This window comes from Meleagris gallopavo, chromosome 7, assembly GCF_000146605.3.
Source record: "Meleagris gallopavo isolate NT-WF06-2002-E0010 breed Aviagen turkey brand Nicholas breeding stock chromosome 7, Turkey_5.1, whole genome shotgun sequence".
Lineage (NCBI taxonomy): Eukaryota > Metazoa > Chordata > Aves > Galliformes > Phasianidae > Meleagris > Meleagris gallopavo.
Window position 1 is genome coordinate 6,075,502 of NC_015017.2, and position 22,116 is coordinate 6,097,617.

A 22,116-nucleotide genomic window follows, 5' to 3' on the forward strand; every position below is an offset into this window, starting at 1 on the left:
CTTGATAATGTCTGTCATTTTTCTTATAGCTTCTTTTTTTTCCAAAGCAGATTTTATCCGCAGGACTAATGATATAGACCTAGCATATGCTGTTCACTGTAACCAGCATTTTCAAACTACTTTTATGTTAAAGCTTAATACAGCTGAGGTGAATTTTTACATGCAAAAAACCCACAGGGTGTACCACTTATTGCACAAGATATCAAGTCACACAGTCTCTTTCTGGTTCGATTTCCTAACTAAATAATGCAACTTCACATTTGCAACCACAAGCAAAGCTTGGTTTGCGATTTTTATGCATACAAAATTCAAAAGCAAATACCTTGTAATGTGGGAGATCTTTTGAGTAAGCTGTGAATAAATTATGATTCTGGATCTAACTGCAGGGGGAAAAAAAATTAAATAAAGGAAGACGTTAGTGATATTAATTTGACCAACTATCCAGAGAATGAAATCATCAAAAATCATTCTGTTGCAGTAGATGTTCAGTAATGTTTGGCTTGATCTGTTCCTGCAACTGAGGTAGTGACTGCTTTAACAAACAGTTGAAATTCAGAAAAATGTAAAGCAGAGAAGAGAGAGAATTTCCTTCCATTTAACATTAAATAATTAAAAAAGAGATCTGTAAATAATTTAGACATAGAAAGAAAGACATAGTTATGAAATCATGGAATGCAGGTTTAGGCACAAATGTTGAAGTAAAAAAATAGAACAAATACTTAAAAAGACATCTCTATTATCTGTACTTTTTAATCAGATGTATGGTTCCAGATTGTATTTTTGTTTCAGTTCAAATACTGAAGTGCCAGCCTTTGGTTCCTTCTGTCAAAGCATGTGACTGAAGGTTTGTATGAATGTCAAAAAAAACCAAAACTTTCATTTTAATAAGACATTTTATAATTTTACTAATCACAGGTGCACATAATTCACAATTGCTTGAAAAGGTTTTTTATATGACATAGTGCTCTTCTGAAAGGGAAACATTTATTTAAAATTAATCATATCTGATCAAACCCCACCCAGTTTTGTGAAGATGCTGCAGAGCTATCTTCTAAAACGATATTATTAATTAAAGCTGTGCCCTGGAATGTAAAATCTCCTTACCCTGCAGGAATGGAACAATGAGTGACAGCAAAGAAGCTACCTTATTTTGGTGTGAGGGACTTCTACATAGCGGAAGGAAAAATCTCATCAGGAGGCTTTCCACTTGCTTCAGGATGAACTGAAATTGAAAGGATTACAGGTTCAAAGGATAAAATTGTACATTTAACTGTGCTGCTTGAAGAGGCTTCTTTTCTCCATGTTGCTAGGCAGAGATTTCTATAAATCTGCTAGTCTAAGAAATTACTAGCAATTCTGCTTGTGATGACTTTCTGATTTAAGTGCAATTGTCCTGTAGCGAATTCTACTCAATCTCCCAGAATCTCTACTGCTATTATTCCATCACTAACTAATCTGGTGAATGAAATGAACTAATAATGAACTATTCTAGAGTGAAGGACAGTGGATTAAAACTACTAAGGTAGCATTAATACTAGTTCGGAGGTGGTACATTGTGGCCTACTCCTGCAATTCACTCTGCAAGTGGGTGGAATTAGCACCATTTTATTACTTGTTGTTACAAGTGAATAAAATCTATGTAGATCAAAAAGGATGAAAGCTGTTCCTTTGGCATTATGGATACATTTTATTCAAACCCCAGGTGTGTTTTCAATATACAGAGGATGGATTTATTGGTGTAACCTTTCTTAGTAGATTACCTGCAAAATTGAGAGTTGCAATTCATATGGAGCAACTTGCCAGTAGAGCCAAAGAAACTATAAACAGGGACAGAAAAAACATTAGTTTTTGTAACTAAAATGTGATTTGTTTAACTTTCTCAGCACAAGGATTTTCTACTTTCAAAACTGTCTTCTCTTACACACTTAAGGCTGGAAATAATGTAATCACCTTGTAGTTGTAAAGCGAAGCGAATTGCCATGGAGACAAAAAATAGAAGTGCTTTCCATAGACTAAGAAATAAGGCAGACTGGGAATGTCAAGCTATTTTTTTCTGGCAATTTTATACATATAAACACAATTATATGCAATTTTACTTGTCAAACTGTTATTAAGTAACTTTAGGAAAGAATGAATATCATGGTAAGCTAAATTGCTGGCCTTTATTTATCCATTTTTTCAATTTGATAGATCTTTTCCTTTCTATTATTTTAGATAGAATGCAGAAGTGAGGCTTAGTATCATTAGATGTGAAGGCTGTGTCACTGAGCTGGGAGGTTACCTTGAATGAACACATGTATGTTTGCCTAGAATGTCCGTCTGGCAGTCCTTCTTGCAGGAAACCAGCTGTTAATTGGTCTGGCATGGCAGGGCCCAGAGAGGAAGTTCACTGGTTGTCTCGGTCCAATTAGAATCACTAGAATGATTATTCTAGTAATAGTTGTAGAACATGGACAAATATATCTCATTTGGAAGGTGCCTAATAGGCAGCTGCAATCAAAGTAATGCAAAAGATGCTTACAAAGTGAAGTTTAGATCATCAATGGTTTGACGTTTCTGTTTACAAATTTTCATGCTGAAGTTTACTGTGGCACTTTGTCAAAATTTAAGTAACAAATACAAAGAACAGAAATGAATCTTGTTAAAGTCTTATTTCCTTTTTAATTAGGAAATTGTGTTTGGAAACTAATACTAAGAAGTATTAGAACTGAAAGCTGGTGACTATAGTTGGTACAAATACATTGATGTGTTTTGAATATACCAGATCTACACGTGCTCACATGTAGTACACATAAAAAGTGAAAAGGCTGTAATATGTAGAAGTGCATTTTCCTTAGTATGTAATTTTAGTGGCCAGCTGTATCTTTGGGTTGTATTGCAGTAAGAGCGGAGAAGCAAGGATGCTTATGAATGGATCGGGTGGAATAGAAATAAATAATAAATACTCGAGGAATCCTGAATAATCCTGTATATTATTTTATTTTCTTTCAAGGGTATGAATATTATATCTAAATGGAATGCCTTGCCATTTTAAGTCTGTTTTTTACCATCTTATATATTTCATTCAAATTAGTATCAGGTCCCTGAGAATAATAAGAAAAAAAGTTTCTTGTTTTACAAAATGTGTTTTGTTAACTCCAGTGGAATTATTGAAACAGAGCTGGTTTGACTCCAGATTTACAGAAAACTTAATAATATGACTTCTCATTGAAAAGGAATTTAATTTCACAAGTGTCTTGAACGCCTATTAGTCAACCTGACCACACTTCTTGTGTGGTTATACAGACACACATAAAGTAAGCAAAAGCAAACTTATTTCAGAAAATTGAGGACTTCATTGTAAGACTGTCTTGCTTACAGCCTGTCTCAGGGAGATGCTGTTCCTGATATCAGTCTCACATTTCTGATATCATGCCTGGCTTGTCATTAGTTCAAGTAACTAGTCCCTATCTCATTTCTAACTCTCTTCCCTATTTTTTTTTTTTCTGCACCTATTATTTTCTTTTATATGTCTTGTCTGTGCAACCTCTGACCTTTCTTAGCATTTTCTTCACAGTATTACTATGAAATTCTGGACTGCTCATTGCTATATGAACCGCTGTAAGCATTTCTGAATCTAGTATTGGTCTGTGGGACCTGCAAGCTTTGTGCCTTTTGAAGTTTAGCCTTACTTATAATTAATATTATTTTTTGCAACAATTAAACTATTCACTGGCTGTTGACTTCCACAGGGGAATTATTAGTCCATTATGTTACGCACACTACAAATGAAAAATTAACTTGATATCTGAAGATATAGCCGTAAGAAATGGATTCATTCCCATCTGAGCAGCAATAAAGACTAAGAAGTAAGCGGGCTTCCCACCAGAAGGAAAAGTGATTTTAATACAGACATAAGCCTCACTACACCTAACAGCTTCTACATGTTTATAAAATCTTTCTTTGCCACAGTAGGAGATCAGCCAGTTTTGCAGACAATACTTTCTGTAACCTCAAGTCTTAGTCCAGAAAACAAATATTTACGTCTTGGATGTTCTCTTCAGAGTTACAGTAGTTTACCAAGAACTTATATTGAGGGTTTTCGTCCTGTGGGGAAGAAGTGTTGTATTTCAGAAAATTGAGTTACATTGTGCAGACAAAATTAATGGTGTTATAAAACATAGTTATAATTACTCATGCAGAACTTGATTGATGCGGTATGTTCTGAAAGTCCTCACCATATTATTCATAACTATCTTCTTTCTAAAAGCAATGAAATGTTCTGACTATACAGTTTCCTTTCTGGGAAGAAGCTTTTTGTGTCTTGCAACAGTTTTGTGAAAAGACTCTTTATACATTTAACAATAACACAAAAGCAATAAATTGTGATTTAGAGTTTTTGAAGTGTGCCAGTTGGGACGGACTGTTTTACTTATTAGACCTGTCTACATTACATAGAGGCGCATGAAGAAGTGCATGGTAGTTGTGATACTCTTCACTGTGTCTATACAGTGTAATAAAACCTGGCAGAGCTATATCGATCTGTCCACAGTTCTATAGTTTTAGTATTGCATTATGAATTCTTGGAAAATAAAAATGGATGTTGCATGTTATGCCAGAGGTATTATGAAGTTATTATGAAGTTCCATAATTTTCTTTTTCTTTCATTAACATTTTCTCTCTTTGCTCTTGGAGTTTTGAAATTCCTATGGATTTGGTAGCAGTTATACAGAGCCTAGTCAGATCAAAATGTTTTATTTTCTAGATTTTTTTTAGAAACTCATCTGATTTTTTCTTTTGCCTAAAGACAGTTTATTTATTCATTTGTTTGTTTGTTTGTTTGTTTGTTTTTCAGAGCCTGAGAGGGTAGACCGTGCTCAGCTCTAACTGTAAACATACTGTACTGGGTACCAAAGGAACAAAGCCTTGCTAACTGAAGGCTATGGTGAGTGATGTTTGCTTCGATATTATAATGTCAGTCTCTCATGAATGATTGTTTATCTTCTGTTGACGAAGGAATTTTTAATGTTTTTGTAGAAACCTTTCTATCATGTATAGTAGTGGATTTTCTGTATTTACTGGGTTCCAGTTTATTTTGTAGAAATGTATCAGAATGGCTACCATTATCACATTCAAAACAACAGTGTACTTTCTGAATGGCTCCATCCCGTTATCTCTTCCTAGGGTATCTGTCTTCACTCATAATAACTTAATCTAAATGTCGTAATATTTTAGTTTATGTTGTCTGTGGTTTCAGTTTTACAGTGTAGTGAATATTACCATGTCTTATGAGGAGCTGGACTATTAACCATATATCTAATGCAGTACAGAACCATCCTGAGATCCCCGGGTAGCACTGCTAAATTTTCTTGTGTAAATGAATAGAGTCATTTGAAATAACTGTCTTGACTAATGGAAATGATATGATTGTGTTGTCACAGTACTGCAATAGCAGTAATTAGCACTATCTCTCAAACTAAGATGAGCATTCTGCCTCTGCCTCTGTGTTTGGAGTTCGAATGTCTGGATGGTGCTGTTCAGAAAGAATGAGCAGTGATGCTTCTCATAGCTGTGATTCCATGGAAGATCAAGACATAGAGGGGATGAACTGTGTGTTAATATGGATTTCAATTATGTAGAAGGAAAGCACATTGACTAAGAGCACAAAAGCTCTCCAAAATAATAAGATTAGTAGTCTAGACCATGCTTGTGCAACCCGGGTATTCAATCTGCAAGCTCAGTTCCACTCTCTGTGTCTGCCTAAGGACTTGCACAAAAGAACATCCATGTGTCCTGCTTGTTCTCTTTACTCACTGTGTAGTGTGAAAAATATACTGCAGATCATATTACTGTGTGGTTCTTTGGGCTTTTGTGGTTTCCTAGCACTAAGTGACTTGTCTGTTAAAGAAAACAATGCCAGGATTTTCAAGAATTCCAGCTTAAACACATGGGAGTTGGATGGAACATGTCCTCTGTTGTATGGCATAGAGTTTAATGGTCAGCTTTGATGGTCTGGTATTCAGGCTCCATTTTTGCTACTAAAATAGTGAAGCAATGCATTGGTTCAGTTTCCAGCTACAGAAGGAAAACTCTTTCCAAACTTGTAGGAGTGTAGAAAAATAGGATTGGAAGAGCCTGAAGAAATAATTTAGGTTATCCTCCTGATGAAATCTGCTTGCTCCACGGTCTTTCTGATAGCAGTAGAAATTATTAAGTAACAGCCTGAAACAGTTATATGGAAATCTGATTTATGTTCTGGGTGAAATTTAGCCTTATGCAGAAGCAAGCATAAAGCATCTGATTATCTATTAGAAACTTATGTAAAGAAATAGACTAACGTGATTCTGTTTGATATGTGGGTGGAGATAGCTGCTAGTGAGAAAGGTTCCATGCAGAGAGGGATGAAAATCTAGCGGGAAAGAGCCTTTTGTAATTTAGATCGCGTGATCTGCTTGACTTAATATTTTTTGTCTAATGAATTACATTTTTTTTATTTCATATATCACGTATTTTCACACTGCTGTCAGTATAGCAAGTCAAATTGAGGTTAAACATATAAATGCTTTGCCCATAGCTGGTCATCATTAGGAGAGCTGTGATTTATAGCTGCTCAGACTCTTGGATTTTCATGTAAATACACCAACGCTTCCCATTTTCCTAGTTTCATTTAGTAAGAATAGTCTCAAACAGCTAAGAACAGATAATTTCTGAAAGCATATGCTGCAGACCAACTTGGAACTGTATTCAGAAGATTAGAGCAGTGTTTATTTTTATGCCTATTTGACTCTGTGCTATTTCATTTTAGAGACTATATCTAGGGATTGCAAATGTAAGTTTTCTTTATATAATCAGAAAAGTATGCCATTGAAGATGCTTCAGCTTTGAAGAGCAATCAATTTAATATACAAAAAGCTAATGATAATGATCCTGGATGAAAAGGAATGAAGGCTAATGTGAGTGATTACAATATCCTTTACTCTTGTACATTTGACTGTTATGTCAACTGAAGATCGATGTAGTGCATCTGGTTTGAAACAGTATTTCTATTATCCTACACATACTGGGAACGTATATAGATGGCCTTGTTCTCCATCACCAATAACGGACATTTACATTTGTACCAAAGGGAAGGAGTATGCTTTTTTGGGTATATGTAGCAACTATACTGCTAAATGAAGTAGCAGTGTTTTTCTTTTCTTCCCTTTTCCCATTTTTTTCCTATTCTTTTCTTCTCAAATATATATCAAAACACATTTCTGCTCTTGCCATTTTCAGCACTGATTTTTTTCTTTATACTTTGGACTAAAATCTGTCATCAATATATTTTAAATCATGCCCAGCTTGGAGTATAAGCTATACTAAATTGGATCATAATCAGATCCTAATTATATTTTTAATAATTAAATAATGCTCTTTAGAGGCAGAAAAGGCCTACTCCCAGGACCTGGCCCTCTTATCCACAACAGAGATGGTTCTTCATAACAAATTGCAGAGTTTATAAACAGAGTTTTGAATACGAAACTCCTTCTTCACAGTCCTCACAAACAATGACTCTACCATAATGCAACTACCATAATGAAGCACATAAATGTTACATGAAAACTCCAGTTTTATGTCTGAAAAGCCACAGCATCTTTTGCTATAAATACCTTAGACCTTATTTCTGTGAGCACTGTTACATGAAAATTATCAGAATATACAGATTATCATAAGGTATATAATTCTTTATTAGATTTGCAAACATGAAACTACATGAAGTACTTCTTTCCTAAGTTGATGTGCCGGTAGAAACAAGGAGTAACCAATGCATTGCCCTTGTAGCATGAGTCAAAGCTGGTAAGATACTGCACTTACTGTAAGAACTGAAGCTGGATTCTTCATCTGCTATAATTTCAAGAAATAAAATCTATCTTAATTTGTACTGAAGCTCTATGGACTCTAGTGAGTTCACACATCAGCATAACAATCTGCTTTTCTTAAATATTGAGGCACATTGTTATTTTACTTAATTTGTTATTTAATCTTCTGGATGCAAACCACTGTAAAGTCCGAGCATTTCAATGTGTTGCTGAGTGCAATCCCACAAGTACACCATTCCTGTTATTGTTGTTTGGAGCTGACAAAAGCAAGAGCAAAAATTATCACACGTACTCATTTCAGAAATGGAATGCAATGAATAATACAAAATGCAGTGTACTGTCTTAGACTCATTGACTACTATTTAAACAGTTATGTTGTATCTTCCCCAGTCAGTCTTTAGTTCTATAGGTGTGGTTCATGGAGGATTCCTAAAGGCAGACAAGAAGGATAATTAAGACTTAATGTGAAGTAGGTGGAAGGCAGCTGTGGCAAAGAGAAGTCAGTCAGCATTATTGTTTCTAATTAATGTGTACATAATAAAACCTCCTTGGTTTCCATCAAAATTCAGCAAGTGTCCATGAATGTCAATGGGTGCCGTTTTTTCTGCATGGAAGAATTCAGTGTCACACCTTTGGTTCATATGTACTTCCGTGTCAGGCACCATTCTGTCAGATGGCAAAAAAATATACTGGAATATTAGTAGGAAGATTTGAGCTCTATTGCCATACTGCCAACATCATCAAACAGGAGGCATTACTTTTGGAGCAGCCCTTGTATATTAATAGTTCTCTAAGTCCTCTTACTTGAATCTCTCATTTTTACACTTTGAAAATTTAAAAACAGAGAAATTCCATAATATTTTTAAATGCAACTTATTAGGGAAAAGAAATACAGAAGGCAAAGTACTAACAAATAAAATGTACTATTACAATTTCTGATTAACATTTATTTTTGATGAAAGCTTGCAATCAACAAGGTCACTTGAATTTACAAAGCGTGGTACAGATGTGACAAAAAAAAGTAAGAAAAATATACACAATTTCATAATTATTAAATTCATATTTTAATGCAAAATATAGACATCTGAACATTTAGAAGGCATTAGAGTCAGTTTTGGATATATTAGATATATTTAGATAGTGTGTTGGTTAATAAAGTTCTGAGAAAGTGAAAAAGGGCATATGAGTAAGCTTGATAGAGAGAGGTATCCTCTGGCTGAGGACCCTCCCTGTTCTTCCCCTGGTCCCCCCTCCTCTGGGGAGGAAAAAATGCATTTCTCAGATAAAAAACTGGCCCCAAGAAATGGAAGAGGCTGCCTGGCAACAAGATGAGGAAGTATCATGACACACTAAGCCTTACGTTGGATAACAGATTTACAGTTTTCCATGGTAATGTGGCGTGCTTCTGAACCCTTCTGAACTTCATCTGAACCCAACAGTTGAGCAGTATAAGAGCTTCTACAATTCCATCTACCTTAGAAGTGCCCTTCCAAGTCACCTGCCTTCCATAGCGCTAGAAAATGCCCCCCACAGTAAATCACCTTAAGAGCACTAAATGCTTTCAGAGGAGGAGGACAATGAGTGAGCTAGGCAGAAAAGGAAAGAAGGTACCTATATCTGTGAACTGATATCATTAATTCCTATAAAGAAGGTAAAAATAAAATGAGCTAAATGCTTGGTGAAGGATGGCAGAGCTTTTTTTCAAGCAGGCCTATCTCAACAAAGTAAGCTTTTTTCCACTAGCTAGAGTTCTATGCATGTGCGCTGATATAAATAGAAATATTCTAAAATAGCACAGTTTGACATGTTGGTATAAAAGTTTTACTTATTGGGTGTTTTCAGTGAATTCAGCTTACATTATGACAACCTGACAAATTATTTCCCCTAGACTGTCAAATTTTGCAGAAGTAAAAATGAGCAAAATTAACCTTTCGGAAAACTTAAAGCACGTGATTTTGTCTACCTTCTGTTAAAAAGAAAGCTTTCCTTTCTAAGAAAGAAATGTCAAAAGCATTTCTTAGATTGTTACTTAAAGTTCATCTCCAAACTTTCAAGACCAAGGTGCATCCGTCTTTGCTTTTCTGTTTATAAGTACATGGCTGTGATGAGACTAGTACTATTACGTTCAATGTTTCTCAGAAAATTCTTGAGGATACAACCATGATGAGTGTAGCTGCATAGTAGTGAAGAGATGAGAAAGAGCTCAAAAAAAGTAAATTTATCTTGCTTTTTAGGCAGACGAACCTTTGAGTATTCAGCTTACACATTCACGTAGTTTTTGTGTAAGTACATACAAACCCTGAGAAATGTGGTAAAAATTTTCTATTCCTCAGCCTCTGTTTTGTTTGAAGAAAACAACATACAAACCTCTTAGAATTCGCCACAGTGGTTTTCCATTTCGGGACAAATAAAAATTGGGCTAGGCTTTGAAGTACTTTACTAGCCCTATTTTTTTGTTTGTTTGTTTGTATGGGAATATGTATGGTATGGTTTAGTGGGCCTTTTGCACATGGCATATCTTAAAAAGTCATACAAACACAATATTGCTCTAGTTTTGGAACTCTAATATTATGTTACTTTATGGTTACCCAGCATTTTCAGTAGTGGAGGCCCATGATGAGGATTAAATTGTGAAAAGCTGTGCTGATGGCCACCTGTGTGGTCTCAGGTTCTTCGTGTTAACAAAAACAAGCTGTTTCTGTAACGATATATAGAATGCACCTGTGTCAGAATAAGGTTTAATTAGGCTGGTATTCTTTCTCCACCAGTCATAAATAGGAGATGCCAATTAGAGGCTGTGAACCTGGTCCTCATCTGCAAATCATTCCTCTTACACTGCTGTAGGTACTAGGTGAAGGGTAAGTATTTGTTATTTTTCGTCTTTGTAATTGTTCTTTCCAGCTCAGCCTTAGTAAGAGTTTTTGCTTGTTGTTTTTTTCTTGCTGAATCGAACTTAAATTCCATTTGCTGTTGCACAAATGAAATCCACTGTGTCTTTTACGTGTTAAAGAGCTGATGTCCTCCTGTGTGTAGCTTTAAATGTATTGTACTGTAGTTCAAGAGGTTGCAAATAGTGAAAGTACCTGGAAAGTATACTTTATTGGGAAGAAGAATATGTACTCCATGAATCACTGAAAAGTTTTATGTAAAACAATTACTTCCAGAGCCGCAGGTATTTTAATTTCCGCTTGTGATCATCAATTTAAATAAGAAATGATGTTAAACAAGTTGATTGCGGATCACCCCTATGTTATAGGATACGTGTTGAAGTGTTTAGTAGTGAAAGTTTTGAGGACTGAGATTGATCACCAGTTTATTCGTAACTTCATCCCAGGTCACTGATGCTGCAGGAATTTGTTTTGTCTGTGTGTGTAAGATGAGTTCTTTTTAATATACGCAATTAAATCAGTGGGTGCTGTTACTGCTAAGAGAAGACTAGAATTGAAGTCATCAGAATTGTCTGTAATTGAAATACTCTCACGTATGCTTAGCTTTTTCCATTTGTTTGCTCCAGAAACTTGTTTTCCATGTCTTTCATTTACATATTTCTTTTTTCATGTTGTATTTTGTTTTGTGATTATTTCACTATTTCCACACTTCTTTTTTTCCTTGTATTTATACAATTGAGCTGAATAACGCAGAATAGTTGCATTTTTTATTTTCTTTTTACTTCTGCTCTGATTTCTTCTGTTGTAATTTTGTGTGCATGATTATCTACTTCAGAAAGCTGCTACTGTAATCATGTTCACCTGTGCTGCAAAAGCTCAGGATTGCAATTTTAGAGTACTAATTTATTCTAATGGAAGAAGAAGTTGCAGCTGTGGCTCTAGTGGCATTGTTTTTTCTATGATTCCTGCTGGTATATGGACTAGCCTTGCTAGATTTCTGTGTCTTTTTTGGACATCTAGCTCAATACTTGTATTTTACAACCGTTCTTTCTAGTCCCTGGTCTTAAGTTATCTGGTAATTCTTAGATCCATCAAATAGTTCTGGCTATAGATACGCATAATTTCTTCTGTGAAGAAGAAAGAATAGACCTTAGGCAGAGAATAGGTAAGCTTGGAATGACATTAGAAGGTTAAATTCTTTAATATTGTAAACAAGAGTTTCTTTACTACTTGCTGATTCCAACAATTGCTGTTTATGGAAGGCTTGTATCAGAATCTAAGTACTAAGTTTTTTTCCTGTATTTTTTTATTATTTAATTAATACTTAAAGTTGTTAACTTATTCAAGCATAAGTAACTTACAATGGTGGAAAAGATGACAATGTGGTCCTGGAGAAATGTGTAAGAAGAGATTCTGACAAAAAAAAAACAGTTTAGGAAATGCAGAATGTTTGAATGAACTTTATGGTGGTGGAACAGAAATTCAGTGCGCTGCGATCTCAAAGAAACTTACTTTCTCATTTTTAGCTGCTGGAACTGCGTGTGGCAGTGACTTAGGTTGGACCATTTTAAAGGGTTTAAACAAGATAATTGAAGCCGTGACTGCAGGTCTATCTCTAGACAGAATAATTAGAGAAAGCTCTATGAGTTGAATAAGTTTTAACAATTTATCCATAGAAATAACAAAGCAGCACTTCTTTGATTTCCCCAGAAATTAGTCTAATACTTGCCCTTGAACTTTTAATCTTCATGTGGAAGTGAATAGACGTTATTTCTATCTGTAATAAGGAATCTATTCCCTTTATGTCATGGTTTCATGACAGCCCATAAACCGTTGACACTTTGTTTTATTGTTTTGGTTTGTTCTCTTGTTCCATCAAAACTAAGTTAAAAGTTTGTCCACATAGACATATTTCCAGGGAGTTGTATTATGTTATAGATGCATCAGAAGTTTTCCTAGTAAAGTCATCAGTCATGTCAATGATGAATGCTTCTTTTCCAGGTTCATTTTGATTTCGTGTGATCATGAAGTCTGATTTTTCATAACGAATTCTTTGCCCTCACCAAAGGTCACAGTGACCTAAAAATGTTTTATTTGATACTTCCTCTTGGCTTTATTTTCTCAAGCTAGCTGGCTTAGAGTTATTTCGGTTGTAATTAGACCATTAATAAATCACATTCTATCAGTTAAATTCTCTTTTGAATGCTTGACAGAAAACATCAGATTAGGCTGCAAGGAAGCAGTCAGGGCTGGCAGTTCCAAGAGAGAAGGTGAGCCCAGAGCTAAGCACAGAAATGTGGCTGGCAGCACCCAAGTGAGGTATGTAAAGCAGGTCTGCTGAGAGGAGCCTGAGTCAGTCAGCTCCAGGATGGCTGGGCAAGGTCACCAGGAGAGGCTGGGTGTCAACCCAGGTGGAGGCCGGATCAGCATGGTGCACTGCAGGATTTGTAGCTTGTGCAGGGGCCAAATGGTCAGTGATAGCTTAAAAGCAGCTCCCACAGAAAGGACAGTAGGCTGCAGCCTAACCCAGGGTTAGGGCCTGGATATTCTCTGAGATGAGCAAAGCAAGAGAGGCAACTGCATTGTCTGCATCTCAGCCTGGAGTCTGGCAGGCAAACCTCATGGAGGGAAATGCTTTTGAGGCACTTGTATACTTTGCAGTTCTTAAACTTTTAAGAAGCATTGAACATTGGTATACCTAATTATTGGTTTTTGTTTTATTTTTATTTTTTAATTTCTAATGACTTTTTAGAATTGGATCCTTGATTTTTCTGAGCCTATTGGAGGCTGAGCATCTGTGACAAAATCACATGTTCTTGGGAATTACATTTTCTTTGGGAAAAAAGATTTTCTTTGCTTTTTTATATCTTCCAAGATGATTCTTCTGCTAATGTTCTGGTACCTGCAGCACCGTCATGTGAAAGATTACCCATGTCCAATACATAAATTATATTTGTTCATTCTATGTTCTGTTTTGTTGGTAGCAAGTAGCAGTGTCTGTGGGAGATGTTAACAGCTGTGTACAGGGAAATAAAGTTATTTAGTTCTGTGAGATGCTGATTTCCTAGGCAGGTTGTCTTAAATTTGTTGTCACAGTTGCTCTTGCTATTAGTCAGCCAGAGCAGCTGTGGTGGAATTTTTTGTTGTTGTTGTTTCCTTTTTCTTCAGTTTTGCAAACAAAGAGGTTTGCAAGCTGAATGTCTGAAATACAAGTGAAAGCAACTTGTCAAGAAAAGTTATTTCATTTTTCCCTTCAGTTAGTTTAGCAGTTTATTTTTGTCCTAGCTTAAAAAGAGAATGGAGATGGAGAAATAGAGAGAACAAAGGAAGGCTGTAAGCATCCAAGAACCCAGCGTTTCTACATTCTAGGGGTATAAGTCTTTAATTTTAAAGCATTTAATGTTATCAGTTGAGGGTATTTTCTCAATTTTCATTTTCTGCATGGCTTCTGCTTCTCTCTCTCTTACATGGTATGCCAACACTTCAGTTGAAGTGAACTGTCTTAAAGGGATCATGGTGTATGTGGAGAACAATAATAGCTTGGTTTTTTTTTTTTTTTTTTCCCCCCCCCCCCAATTTTTCTGTTGTGGAACTGTATATATCTGGAATGCACTGAATTAACTGTGGAAGCATTTACTACACGCTGTACACGGGTAAGCTGCATTAGGTTACCGGTTATTGCTTCTTACTAATAGTAAATATTCTCTCAATGGTCAATTTATAATATAGCTCATCTTTATAATAGGCATGGGAAATGAGTATTTAGTGGGAATTCAAGCCTTGTCCATAAACAAGCACAATCAACTTAGAAGATAATTTTGAAATATGTATCAAGATGGCTGTGATGATACGAGTGCATACAATTCAGCTTGTGCCATAACAAAAGTATATGAGGGCAAGAAGTAAAATGTGAGATGAACTTGAATACCGAAGCTTTCAAGATATTCTTATGTAGACAGTAAATGAGAAAAATGGAGCCTATGCTTCCTGATAAATTTAGGATATCTTCTGTCACCACTTAAGCTGTTAAATGATTACAGTTCTCTCTGAACATCATTTTCAATACAAATCATGGCATTGAAAACAACTATCAAAGGATATGAATTGGAAGGGCTTGTAACTTAGTTTTTTAAATTTAGTGTTTTAAACTTGTGATTGGTGTCACTTTTGCTTATGGAAGTAAGCAGTGTAACTGCTAGGAAGTCAAGCTTCGCTTTCCTTAATTGAACCTTTCCCACAATTGTTGGTATTTGCTTTGGCTATTGAACTGAAAAGTTAAAGCAGTTTCCAATCTACCACTTGTCATTCTCATCTATTTTCTCCACGCTGTGTACATGGGTTTTTGTTTTTTTTTTTCCCATATAAATACCATGTCTCTTGTGGATTGTATTTCTTTTTGTGCAGTATAAAGCAGAACCATCCCTTCCCGCAGAACAGGAACAAAAGAACAAAAGCACCAAGTTTTACCAGTAACATAAATTTCCATGGTTCTGCTTAAGAAAACCTTTAGTTGTTTTGTTTTGTTTTTTGTTTTTTTTTTTGTTTTTTTAGAGAAAAAAGAATGTGGCATTTTGTGTGCAGCACAAGATAGAGTCCTGTAAGTCCTTTTGTCTGAATAAACAGTTTTAGGTCTGTAAGAGTGAGATAAATGGAGATTTAGCCCTGCAATTCTAAGTTGCTTTGCTGTTGCTGGCTTTCAGCCAAAGAAACATGGAGTAAACATGAAGGGTTTTTCTTCTTATCCTTTGCATTTGATCATAGAGGCTCTGAACTGACTTTTGCAGCTAGAAAGCAATACAGTGACCCAATAGAATTTCTGAATTTGTATGCAATGACCTTTGCCATTCTGAGCAGAACAACAGTATGGACATACATTTACTGTGTTGGAGATAGTGATTACATCCTGTTAATTTTACTTTGACCTTATATAAACATTTTAAAATTGTCAAAATGATACTTCTAGTAAAACAAATTCTAATGTAGTAAATCAGATCTATGTTAGACCATTGCCCCATGCATAAAATCATGTTGTTAATGTAGCACAAAAAAAAAAAGGTCCTAAAAAAACCTAGCTTTATGCTTCTTAGTTTCTGTGTGGTATTTTTAAGAACTTAAGCATTACTCACACCACACAAAAAAAAAAGGGATGATGGTGTCACAGAGTCTTATGCAAGTTTGGATGAACAGCAGTGTAGATAGCTCTGTAGTCTGAGAGAGAATAGCTGGTCTAAACCTTGGTAATAAATTATGACTGGTATATTTTGTGATTAGCGTATCAACTTTGAAGGCCAGATAGTTGTAGCATATAATTGAATCCTGCTTTTATGTGGAATGAGTAGACCTAATGGAATGCAACAAACCAGCTGCTGCAACCCAACCAATATTGATGGAATTCATATGAAGTGAACAATTGGGTGTTTTCAGGGAAATCAGAGAGTGTTCTGAATAATAGAAAGTCTTGTGGGTAAAGAAAGATCCCTGTGTGCTTTTGGACACAGCTATATTCAAATGACTTAGATATGTTCATTTTGATGCCTTGGATGCATTAGGGACATTAGGGAGAGACAGTGCAGGGAAATGATCCTTGGGAGCAACGTGTCTCTCTCTTAGTTTTAGTAATTCTCCAATTCCTCATCTCAGTTAAGAGGACAGAATTATATGTGTTGAAAATAGCCATGTTCTCGAGCTCACAAAACAGATGAAGCATGAGCAGGTGCTGGGAACATCTGTTTCATGCTTACTGAAAGTTGGGAAGGAGTTTTCTGCTTCCTTTGATCTGTTACTGGACCTTCTTTCTAAACGCTTCTTTCTAAAATGTCACATACTTCCACAATGTTTTCTCTTAGTTACAATCTTACGCTTCTATTTAGATAATCACAGATCTCAACACTGCTCAGTATTTGTTTTCTCTGAATCTAGAAACAGCCCCAGTACCAAGTATTTATCAGTGCCTGAGATGTAAAGCCCAAACTGCTCTTAAGTATTACTGATGCTGAGTAAATACAATATATTCCACCTTATATAATAGCTTGTGTTAGTCCAGACTACTTTAATTTATGAAAAGTGGGTCCTGAGAGTGATTAATACTAAAAAAGAAAACAGCGAATTTTATAGGTACTTTTTTGAGTGGCTTTGAATTTTTCAGATCGACGTTTTCATGTGTCCATCCCCTGAGAAACAGTTCTTCAGTTGTATTTCCTGTTTTTAGAATTACTGGAAGTTTTGAGTCTTTCAGAACACTTGTGACTCAGAAAAGAAATAAGCAGGGTAAGGTTGCAGAAGAGCACAATAAATATTTCAGTATTTTTGTAAGGCTTTACTTAATAAAGGCAGAGATGACTACCTAAGCTGTGCCTGTTGTAACTGCAGGAGGCAACAAATCATATAGAATGGGAAAAATAAACTAGCATAGTGACTGCTCATTGATATGTGCACAAAAATAAGTATGTACAAAGATGTATGTGACTGAAGCCCAAGTGTGTAAATGACAGAGTTGAAGAGTGCTGAAGGTTGAATATAACACAGTGTGAAAAAGATTCACCTTCACTTGTCTAACAGTATAATGGCAGAGTGGTTCAGAAACCTCATGCACAATTCTAGGCTTTCTTGTAAGTTACTTTCATCTAGATGTTGATTTTTCACTTTGAGGATAGTATGTTTTAGCCATACTAATGATGAGATGTTGAGAAGATCAAGTTCAATGAATTTCAGAAAGGCAGTGAGGTGCTATGATACTGACTAAACATAAAAAGAGCAGCATCATTCTAGACTAACTTCTGCAAAATCAGATAATGGCGTTTATGTAGGCAGCTTTCAGAAAAAGTATGGTAACTTAATTTTTGCTATTAAGTGCAATTAACTAAAACAATACAAACACCTCCAAGCAAAAGCCAAATGAAACAATAACATGTGCAGTTCATATCTACTGCTGTGTGATACAATGGGAAAAATGTTAAGATTTGACCGTGTATAAGATGTGAATGAAAATCAACAGAGGGTGAATGATTTTGGAATTTGGGAGATGTATTTTTACCAAGCCTGTTTGCCTACTCCTAATTAGATTACAAAAGTAACATTGTGCTGAACCTGGCTGGACTCTATATTTTGTTGAATTACATGTAGAATATAAAATTAGAATAAGAATAATTGCAAATCATTAGTCTATTAGCTGTGCGTTATTATGATATATTTAACCATAAGATTTATAGTTTATTTTAGGACAAGGCCTGTAATTGTGATTCCTTTTGCCGATATTAAGAACATCCTTCTAGAATCATATGATAAGCTTTAAGCCTGTAATGAAAATGGATTTTTTTGAGATTTCTTTCACACAGGAGGCAAATGATACAAATGGTTCCAGAGTTTACCTTATTATTTGTAGTAGAACACAGTTTTGGTTATCCATTTCTAAAGATGGGCAGCGTAGCTTTCACAAAACAATTTCATCAACTTAATAGTGAGTATAAGCACAAAGAATTAGTGTGCAATTATGTATTTAATGTAATCTAATTATTCCTTATTGAAATTTGTACTTGCATTATGCATATGCTGTTTAGATTTGGCTAATTGTTTTTGATGGTCCTGTATGAAATAACTCGTTTACCTCAAGATTTTCATTATGATTCTTAATACCTACTTCACGAGTGATATTTTACCTCCACTGAAGTTAGTGACAGAAACCTATGCGTTCATAAATCAACTATATTAAAATAGCTCGCGCTTCTATAATTTTTGCTTGAACTATTGAATATTTGGGCCAAAGTACTAGGGGAAAATTGGCTTCCCTGTTGTTTTGTGTTTGTATGTGTTTAGAAATATTGGGAGCAGAAGACATTAATGAGGCAGTTCTTTTAAGGAAATTAAGATCTCTAAGATTCTCTTATTGGTTTTGATGTTGTTTGCTTGATTCAAAAAGCTGAGATGGCTTTTCTTGGCACTGCTCCCAAGTATGACCTGTTGTTTTCTCTTTCACGGATCTGAAGATAATCTGACTTAAGCATTCTAGTGCACTTGGGAAATGCAATCGTGCATCGTGGACAAGACTTTACCAGGGAGCAAATGGCTGCTTGCTGTAAAACAAACAAACAAACAAAAAAAGACAACTTGTAACAATGTGCTAAACATTAAAGTAAGATTTGCAAAAATAAAAGACAATTATAACAGTATAGTTTGCATCTCAAAGAAATTATAATCTAGGTGGTTAGTATGAAGAGATAATGTTGTGATATATAACAATGTGATAATTCCATATTTTTATTTTGTGATATGTAAAACTGGACTCAAGTTTCAAGGAAGACAAATGAAAATGTATGAGGAATTCAGTTTTATATTGGTTCATTTTTCTTAAATGACCTTAATTGTCCCTTTGATCTTGTTTGAAAAAACAGTTCCATGAACTGCACTTGAATTGTTCTGTAATGAAGTTGCAAATGATTTGTGAGTTAAAAACATTTCTCTTTTGAAGAAAGATCTGTAATACTTTCTACATTTCTGGGGCCATGGATGTGCCTGATTACATATGCATGCAGGTATTTCTCACTCATACAAATCTAGTTTCACCACCATACTGCTTGTCACTGAAATGGATCACCATACTATTTGCTATGGGAATGTAATCCTGGATTGTAATTGAAAAATATGCACAAAGTATCATGTAGGATCATGTCGTTCAAAAAGATGTTATCCTGTGTTTGCTAAGGCATGTGACAAATACACTGAAAAGGGAAAAAAGCTGAAGTGCTTTGAAAGTTTGTGATTTATGGGGAATGACATGATATTTTCAGATATTATATTAAAAATATTCTAATTTATTTATTTTTTTTAATTTGACGTCACTTCTCTAGGGCTCTATTTTGTAAAAAATGTTGTTTTTTAAGGATAGCTTCCTGCTCGAATCATCGGTGGATGAGCCATAATTCTGTCTGGGAGTAGAGCTAAAAACTTTTCCATCACTTTCAACTCCCTTGCTAAGCAAATGAATCATTAGCATGTAACGTTCTGAGAAAGAATTTGAAGTGATGAATAGAGTTGCACCTTGATGAATTATGGTAGCCTCAGGAGTTCTAATTATTTAGCTGTTCTGAAAGTTTCTTATTCTGGTGCTAAATTGCTCCTGATCCATCTATTAAGAAGTTAGGTGATAAAAATCTGTCTTAATTTCTGCTTTGAGACTAAATAAAGTAGTCTGAGAATCTTGGCTATTCTTACCATGTTATTTCATCCTTGTGTGCTGTTCCTTGAAGTAGGTTATGACATCTGCAGGAAAAGATGAAGTGGTTACAAGTAAGCCGTGATTATCATGGTATGATCGAAATGCAAACAGACTTCTGTCTGAGATGAAATTAAAATAAACATACGTAACTATTGCAGTTGATGAAATATCTAACTAGATTTTTGTATAGGATACTTACAGTAGCCTTGGTTTTCCAGAGGGAATCTTTCTGGGAGAAAATGCTATATATGTGACTCTTAAGAGATTGTGTGATAGTAAATAATTGAGTTTGAAGAGCATCCTTATTTCTCATCTGTTCCAGTAACAGCGAAACATAAAAACATGGATTCATTGTGAGTTGATACTCCTGTTTTTTTAGCTGCTTTTCTTTTTCTGTATTCAGATTTTTGAATGACAGGAAAGCAATTAAAAACAATTCTCTTAAATTTAAATCTGTAATGCCAAAGGCATACTGAAGGTCATTATGTACACCTTACCTCTTTCACAGCTAGATGGATGCGACTCATGAACTTTGTGAAGTAGCTTGAAATCTTTGGAAGTAAATAATTAGTTATTTTAGTAGTTCTATCAATAGTTCCAGTGTTTTTTACTTGAATGTGGCCAGATGTGGCATAAATATAGTCCCAATGGCAACAACTTACATTAAGGAGAAGACTGGGCTTGCAACCAGAGGTTCTGTGGATTGTTCTTATACGTAAACTAATATAGTGCAGTGTAGTGAACTGTGAAACTGATGGGACTCAACACGGCAGATGTTAAACATAAATTTATTTCTATGTTAAGCATAAAGTGTATAATGATTTGTCTCTTCAGTTAAAGCAGGCAATCCAGTTATCCAGATCTCTGAACGTCAAGGGTTACAGTTTAAAAATCTGGTTAGATTCCACAGGTGAACCTCACAGGTTGGTCTCACTTTAATATGAAAGAGACAATCAATTTGTCAAGTCTTCTGTAAGCAATTGGGAATTTGAAGCAAAGCCAGTATGTTTTATAAAGCAATCTGAAGTAAACAATATTAGTTCATATAAGCAGAGAGTCACAGATGGAGTTAATCACACTGCTTGCTTAGAAGTGTAGAATTGAAGTGTATTAAGGAAGCAGCTAATCTGTCAAGGCTTCTAGTGTCATCAGTAGGCATAAAGAAAAGAATTGTAAATATGCCTTCAGGGTCCAGTTTCAAAATCTTTGGCTGTATTAGCTTTGCACACAGCAAGGAACTATGACTTAACTGGTTCTCTACATTCTCTACTAAATCTTAATTACTTTTCTGTCTGTCATTTTTATTGCGATTAAAAGCAAATTTGCCCAGTCTTTTAGGTACAACACTGTATATGAGTCTGCAATTCAAAATGTTCTTCTGAGCAGATGTTATCACATCTACCTGTTCATACCTGGATTTGGATATGGAAAGAGATAAGAAAATCAGTATTTCTGAAATGTTTTTCCATCAGAAAGAGCCTTTTCTTCCTTTCTTGCTTCATGTAATATAATATACCTTTCCTTCAAAGGCTTATAGAGTATTGCAGCATTTTATTTTATTTTTTTCCCTTAAACTGTCTGATGAAAGTTTCATCAAACAAAAGATGGGAATGATTGGGATGTGGAGTGGTTTCGGTTTCCTGTGGGTCACGGGAAAATAGATAGCAGAATCAAAACTGAGAAAATAATAGAACCAAAACAAAACACAAAAAAAAAAAACAACCAAAAAACCCCACTAACTTGGTACAGCTAATTTTGTTTTCTATCACATATCTGTAGCTGATGTCTTACAGTGAAGTCATATTGACAGCACTGACATTTTTGCAACTGATTCTTTAACAAAAAAATGCTTTTCTTTTGGCAAAAGTTGCATGATAATAGCATTTATAGGTAAAATGTCTTGTTACAGTTCTATAATTCCATTGTTTCCTCCATGTTAATTCTACCAGCGTGTCTAATATTGCTCATGTAATTCAGGATATTAGCACACTTAGAAGGATGAGCAGTGGGTATATTTGTCCTGTGCATACAGCTGGAATCATTAGTGTTGTGTCTGGCAAGGAGAAAAGCACTGTTGGTGGGTAGTATTAGAGCTGTTACTACTTAAATATCATTAGATAGTTAATAAAAAGGTAGAGCCTTTTTGCCTTTCTCCCTTTAGAACAAATAATCGGCTTTT

The 22,116-nt window shown here is 35.1% G+C and overlaps 2 long non-coding RNA genes across 4 annotated transcripts in view; one reads left to right on the forward strand and one right to left on the reverse strand.

The window, feature by feature from the left end:
- The first annotated feature begins 4,837 nt into the window (after positions 1-4,837).
- LOC104911628 overlaps positions 4,838-22,116 on the forward strand; it is a 96,817-nt gene continuing 79,538 nt past the window's right edge. For 2 of the 3 annotated variants that reach the window (XR_004160271.1, XR_004160272.1), the window contains exon 1: positions 4,838-4,924. This is a non-coding gene — a long non-coding RNA (uncharacterized LOC104911628). Of the gene's footprint in view, positions 4,925-10,606; positions 10,697-22,116 lie in introns of all 3 variants that reach the window. The other variant, XR_004160270.1, reaches the window with a different exon arrangement.
- The window catches only part of LOC109368464, an 8,529-nt gene continuing 4,711 nt past the window's right edge, over positions 18,299-22,116 (reverse strand). Inside the window, exons 2-3 of the long non-coding RNA XR_002116525.2 lie at positions 19,934-19,981; positions 18,299-18,795 (exon numbers count right to left, since the gene is read on the reverse strand). This is a non-coding gene — a long non-coding RNA (uncharacterized LOC109368464). The remainder of the gene's footprint in view (positions 18,796-19,933; positions 19,982-22,116) is intronic.